The following is a 7,150-nucleotide window of genomic DNA, read 5'->3' on the forward strand; positions in this document are numbered from 1 at the left end:
TCATCCTGAATCTTTTTGTGTGCACTGCATTTTACAATTGCAACTTGTAGTGGCAAGGTCAGTGACTCGAGGAGTTCATTAACTAACTGACCATGTTGTATCTTTGCACCATGTGACGTAAGAAACCCACGTTCACGCCACAATCTCCCAAAACTGTGAGCCACACCAAAGGCGTATTGGCTGTCAGTGTACACATTCACTCGCTTTCCTTTCGCTAACACACATGCTCTGGTAAGCGCAATTAGCTCTGCAGCTTGTGCAGAATTATGGGAAATGCGTGCGGTCTCTATAATGGTGTGTAATGTCGTTACGGCATATGCTGCAGTCGTATCACCATTCGGCAGCTTGAAACATGAACCATCAACCCATAAAGTATCGTTGCATTCAGGAAGGGGAGTGTCCTGTAAGTCTACTCTCCCTTTTGTCTCTTCTTCTGTCCTAAAACAGCAGTCATGGTTATCAATCTTGTCTGTTTCTGTCGGAATGGGTAATAACGTTGCGGGATTCAGTACATCGCACCTCTTTATGTGGATGTGACTTGCTAGCAGTGTAAGTTCGTAACTGGATAGTCGAGCGCTAGTAAGGTGTTGTGTCTTCGTCCTGTTTAGTAAAATGTCTACTGCATGCGGAACCATAACGATCAGAGTATTGTTCATGACTAATCCAGCGGATTGTCGAATGCAGACAGCGGCTGCGGCGGTAGCCCTCAGACAACTTGGTAGGGCTTTAGCCACAGGGTCTAGAGTTGCCGAAAAATACGCGCATGGGCGCTGTCTGTCCCCAAAATGTTGTGTTAAAACTGATATTGCACAACCTTCCTTCTCATGGACATATAATGTAAAAGGCTTACTGTAGTTGGGGTTTCCCAACACAGGAGCCGAACATAATGCATCACGCAACTTGTGGAAACTCGTCTGGCAATCTTCAGACCAAGGCATAGGATTTGGCGTGTCTTTGCAGAGTAGTGCCAGCAAGGGTTTAGCTAGTAGTGAGAAATTCGGTATCCATTGTCTACAGTACGATGTAATGCCCAAGAAGGCTCGAACCTCTCTCTGTGTCCTTGGGGCACTCAGTTCTGCAATTGCCTGTATTCTTTCTGGTGTCAGTCTCCTTCCCTCCTTCGACAAGATGTGACCTAAGTAGGTTACTTCTTGTCGGCAAAATTGTAGTTTGGAAAGAGAGACTTTGTGCTTCATGTCACATAAGTTACGTAATAATGATAACGTAGCTTTCTTGCAAATCTCTTCAGTGTCTGCAGCGATCAGCAGATCGTCTACGTACTGAATCAGAGTTGAACCATTCGGTAGAATAATCGTGTCTAGTTGTGTTTTCAGGGCCTGACTGAATATTGATGGGCTTTCGCAGTAGCCTTGAGGAGCGCACTTGAAGCGGAAGCTTCGTCCTCCTAAATTGAATCCAAAAATATCTCTGCTCTCCTCGGCAATCGGGATGCTGAAGAAAGCGTTCTTCAGGTCAATCACCGAGAACCAATTTGCTGAAGCTGGAACCATCGTCAATAAAGCAGTAATGTCGGGGACAACTGGAAACTGTGGGATAACTATCTTGTTCACTTCTCTGAGGTCGATCACGAACCTGTACACAGGCTGTTGTAAAGGATCAGTATGCTTTAAAACGGGCAGAACTGGACTGTTACAAACATTTCCTGTTGTTTCTTCAATGACGTCTTTATCAATGAGGTCATAAACAATCGTCAATAATACATTCTCGCATTCGCTAGATATTTTGTATTGGGGAATACGTGGCAACCTAACGTTGGCTTTCAATGTTATGACATACGGTGCTATCTCCAAACGACCTACATCATTAGAGCCATTAGCCCAAAGTATATCAGGAAGTGATGACAATTCAGTCGGAATATTGTCCTTTGACAAATACATTGGAGAAATGACTTTCTTACCTAAAGTAAGTTGTACTCCCAAGGGGGAACAGTACAAAGTCGCATATAACCTTTTTAGCAAATCCAAACCTAACAAATTTTCACTGCAACCTGTTGTAAGAATGAGGGGTGCTTCTAATTCGCACGGGCCAATAGAAAGAGATATAGGACTGGAGATCGGGTTTCTAACAGGGGCGCCAGAGAAACCTACTGAAACATTCATTTCGCCAGACAAAGGTGCGCCAGGAAGTTTCGAGTGCATGATAGAACTTTTTGTAGCACCAGTATCCAGCAGAAATGGCCCTGACACTCCTGACGTAATTACCTTGACATAAGGTCCATTCTGATCTACTGGAACTGAAACAACTCCCTCTCTTTGTCCATGGCTGTCCTAGCAATCGTTACCCTCATTTTCGTGTTCGGTGTAATAGTCGTCAGCATAGTACTGAGCTGACCTGGATAACGCATTATTCTGTTGGTCAAAGCTGTTCATCGAATTCTGAGGCGGAAAGGAAGTTGTATTCTGGGTGAAATTTCCACGGCCCCTACCTCTAGGGGCATGTTGAACACCTCCTCCCCTTACACCTGGAGCACCGCTCGAACGTCGCGCAAGAGCCGGACAATTACCTTTAAAGTGACCCTCTTCTTTGCAATACACACATTGATCCGGGCCATAAGCAATACGCTGATGGGATAACTCGTTTCCTTGCGCGTTTCTCGAATACTGCTGTTGTTGTTAGTAATTGGGCTGACTAGCCGTATGAGGCGGATAGGCTTGCTGGAGAAGAACTTTAGTTTTTAAATCTTTTGTCTTTTTGTCGACTTTATCTAGCTCGTCTTTGCGCCTATTTTCATAGTACTGGGCTGTTGCTAAAATTTGCGCTGACGTAGAGACAGCCCAAGCACTCTCTGAATCTTTCAGTTTATTACACAGTTCAGGGATTAAATTATGTACGAATTTGTCTACAAACAATCTTTGACCACCCTCGGTAGCCATATCCTGACCACTATGATCGGTGAAAGTCTCCTCAAATCTTGTGAAAAAGTCAGACACATTCTCATCTTTCTTCTGCTTGCACGCAGATAGCTTGTCCCAGTTTACGCGTACTTCAGGCATTATCGTCTTCATGTATGCGATAATTCTACCGGGAAGTTCAGCTATTAACGGCTCAGGTTTAGAACCACCAATTTGTCTAGCATCTATAGCGGCAATGTTCGCCCATGAGTCACCTAGTTCTTGGTCATGGTTCGTATGACGTATTTTGCTCCATAGAGGATGTGGAACAACGTTCCCAAACAACATGTCGATATCCGCTAAATTCATTATACATGAGCTTGCAGTTTGTGATAACTCCTTATAATACCCAGTCTGGTTTTTACGAGGATCAGGCAGTGTCTGCTTGAGTGCTAAGACATCGGATCTTTTCCAGGGGACATGTACCCATACACGCTGGAAATGAGGCAGAATTGGTGGATTCGCATTCGCATCACCTTCCCTCCAAACCGGAGGAACCTCTCTCATGGGGTACTGTCTCGCTCTTTTCCCACCTGGTGTATCGTCTTCGTGACATGATCTAGAGACGTTTCCCTTACTCCTATAAGAGAGCAATAACTCTATCGCTTTCTCAACATCTGCACCTATAATCATACCTTCATAGAACTTAAAGCGTGTACGCCATAGTTCGTTCATTGTGTATTTGGGATCATTTGTCTTCACATCTTCGCCTAGATACACACACATTTCTTCGAATACGTATCTCTGAGTGGGTGCATTCCATTGACGGAAAACATCCATAACAGACTGAACATCATATCTAACAGTATCCGTAATCCATTTACTGGCTAGTTCATTCAGCACTTTTCTTTCTTCGTAATCAGGCAGTTGACTACGTAACTGTCTATCTTCTGTTTTAGGGGTCGTTTTAGGCGACCCGAAGAAAGGTGAAAGCAGACCAGTGACGGTACCTGTCACTCTTTGTCTAATAGAAGGAGAACCTTGCGGAGGAGCAAGTGCATCGGAAAAAACAGGCTGAGGCAAAGAAGAAGTAGGGGCAATAGCAGAGGAAGTTGAAGTAGTAGCAGACGTAGTATCATAGACAATAGCTGGAGCTGTAGGCAAAGTCGTAGAAGTAGATGGAGTAGGTAGCAAAGATGGCGGCCCTTGAGAAGGCTGCGCCGGAGAAGTAGAAACCAGCTGAAGAGGAGCTGGCGTTCGTGCAAGAGCTGGGTTACGTGCGCCCGGGCGCGGTATAGTAAAATGCTTTGGAGGTGCGGTAGCGTCTAACGCATACGGTGGAGGTGAGCTTAATAAGTGGGACATTAATGTATCTTTCTCGGATCTCTCCTCTTGATCTTGTCCCTTATTTGGTAACATCGGGTAGCATTTATCTACTGCTAGTTTCTTGCTCCTAAGTATTTGTTCGCTTTCTTGCTCTTCCTCGTTATCCCTGTATGCAACGGCAGCTTGTACCATTGACATACCTCTTTTATTCCTTTTTGCTAATTTTATTTCTTTCTGTTTGGCTTCTTTGCGCCATAAGCGGAAAGAGTCAAACATCGCCGGCCGGGCTTTTCTCTTAAGTAATTTGACCTCTAGGTTATCTAATATTTCTGAGTCGAAACTACCATATTGGGGCCATTTTAAAACACCATCCTTGCGGGTGTATTTTATCCACACTTCATTATATGTGATAGGACCTACGCCGTGCTTTACATAGAGCTCATATGTTGGAGTTCCAATCGGAGGAACCGGACAGGAATCCTCTAATCGGGAGTCCTTACTATAACCAAGACAAAACAAGTTTCCAAGTCTGCTAAAACCAGGCATCTTTGCTCACTAGTCTAGCTTCAAACTTCAAAGGATTATCTGTTACGATATTTCTCGTGAATACACAAGTCCTTCGGCTTTGGGGCTTGCAAGTACCAAATCAAAGCGTATCTCAAGGATACCAAAAACTAAGGACTTGTGCCAGTGCCTATGCTTGGTGCTGGAACGTGTAGCTGTGGTGTTGGACTAAGGAGTATTATGTACTGCTCCGTGTGTGTGTGTGTCCGGTGTTTGTGCTGGGGCAACAGTGGGTGTCAATGGGGTTAGTGAGTCCTCAATCTCTTCCCCCTCTAGTTCCTCCATCGTGCTGTCCCTCAGAGCCTGAACCAATATTTCCCACGTCATTTCAGCATCCTGCGCTTTCTCATCCGCACTTCGGCGAGCTAGTTGGTATCTAATCGTGCTCTCAGCCGTAGCCCACTTCAAGAATTCGTTCAGCCATCGCCCGTGTGTGGGCCCAGATTTCGATTTCCACCCCTTGGTCAGTTCCCGTTTGGCTATGAGCAGGCCCATGTCTATGAATCTGCTTGTAAGCTTGTTTTTGCGTGTGTGTGGGAACCAGTGCAGAATCGTGACCGCACTGTCGTATTGTAGGTCCCTGTCCGTCACTGCATTCAACGTGTCTCCTATCTCTCTCCAATATTCCTGTAAGTGGGGGCAATCCCTTAGCATATGGAGTAGGTCCGCCTTTATGAAATTACATCTGGGGCATGCTGCGTCTGCCACTCCAAAATACGTTGCTATTTTGCTCGGGGTTAAGTAGGCTCTGTGGAGGATGTACAGGTGAATGAGCTGGAAGCGCGCACTCCTGGTGCATTTCCTAGCTCGTCGCACCAGTTGGGACCACACTGTGTCAGGGATGTCCTTCTGCAGGTCCGCTTCCCACTTCGATTTAAGTGACGTGAGGGGTGGTATATTTTCGGATGACATTCTAGAGTAGAGGCATGTGACTGCTTTGAATGTCCCCGCCGCCATCATCGTATATTGGCACGCCAGAGATGTCCTTGGTTCGACCAGCCCCTCCCCCCAGTGCGCTTGTATGGCTCTCACCACTGCTGCGTGCATTAAGTAATCGCCCCTTGGGAGGCCGTAGCGCTCCTGAAGGGTCTGGTACGGTACTAGCACTCCGTCATCGTAGAGGTCTCCTATAATTTGTAATCCTGCCTCCTCCCAACCCTGTAGCCCCGACCAGTCTCCACCATGCGGTAGCGCCGTCACCATTCCCAATGGGATTTCAGGCGCATACGGGTGCGTGGGCCCAACTCGCTTTTGCGATTGGTTCCAGCACAATCGAAGCGTCCTTTCTTCTAGAGTCAGTCCTCTGAGTACCAGTCTTTGTTGCAGGGTAATATATGCCAAGACATGGCGAGGAATACCACTCTCCCTCTCCTGCTCCGGACCTCGGTAGGCTCTCACAACCTCTTGTGTGAAGTACTGTAGTTGGGCCGCCAAGTAGTACAATTCAAAGTCTGGGACCGCTAGGCCCCCCTCGTCCTTCGAGCGGGTTAGCGTCGTTAATGCGATTCTACGCCTGCCCGTTCCCCACAAGAAGGACACAACTAGTGACTTCAGCCGTTTAAAGATTGCTCCGGGTATCCATACCGGGAGGGTTCGGAAGAAGTATAGCAGCCTTGGTAGGGATATCATTTTGAGTAGCGATACTCGGCCCGTCATGGACAGGGGCAGGGTCGCCCAGAAGGTCATACTGCCCTGCAAGGCGCGGATGCAGCGGCTGACGTTGCCGTCCAGCAGGTCAGCAGGCTCGTGGTATATGTGTACTCCTAGGTAGCTTTGGCAGTCGGGCTCCCATCTCATCATCGGGTGGGTTGGGGGACGCGCCTCATTCCTCCGCAGGGGGAAGAGACAGGTTTTAGACCAATTCACCCGTAAGCCAGAGATGCCGCCAAAGCGTGCCAATAGTCTCTCGGCTCCTTCCACTGCCTCCTCCGCATTCTCCAGGAAGAGGAGTAGGTCGTCTGCGTACAAAGAGATAAAGTGGCGAGTACCTCCGGAATCCAGTCCGCTGCAGTGGTCACCCCGCCTAGCCATCGCAGCCAGGGGTTCCACCGCGAGTGCAAATAGTAGGGGGGAAAGTGCACATCCCTGTCTGGTTCCTCGGGCCACATCATAACGATCTGACACCAAGGGTCCGACCCTCACTCTGGCTGTCGCTGATGCGTACAGCACCTTCGTCCACCCAATATAGTCCTCTCCTAAACCGAAAGCCCTCATGACTCTATAGAGATAATCCCATTCCAGGCTATCGAATGCTTTCTCTATGTCGACCGCTAGTACCAGGTGAGTACGTGCCTCAGGCGGAGGGTTATCTATCAGTCTGAGTAGTCTGCGGATGTTGTGCGTTGTGTTTCTAGTGGGAATAAATCCTGATTGGTCTTGATGGACCAGGCCTTTCATGTGGGTCAATA

The sequence above is a fragment of the Lissotriton helveticus genome, chromosome 1_2 (genome assembly GCF_964261635.1).
Source record: "Lissotriton helveticus chromosome 1_2, aLisHel1.1, whole genome shotgun sequence".
In the NCBI taxonomy this organism is placed as follows: domain Eukaryota; kingdom Metazoa; phylum Chordata; class Amphibia; order Caudata; family Salamandridae; genus Lissotriton; species Lissotriton helveticus.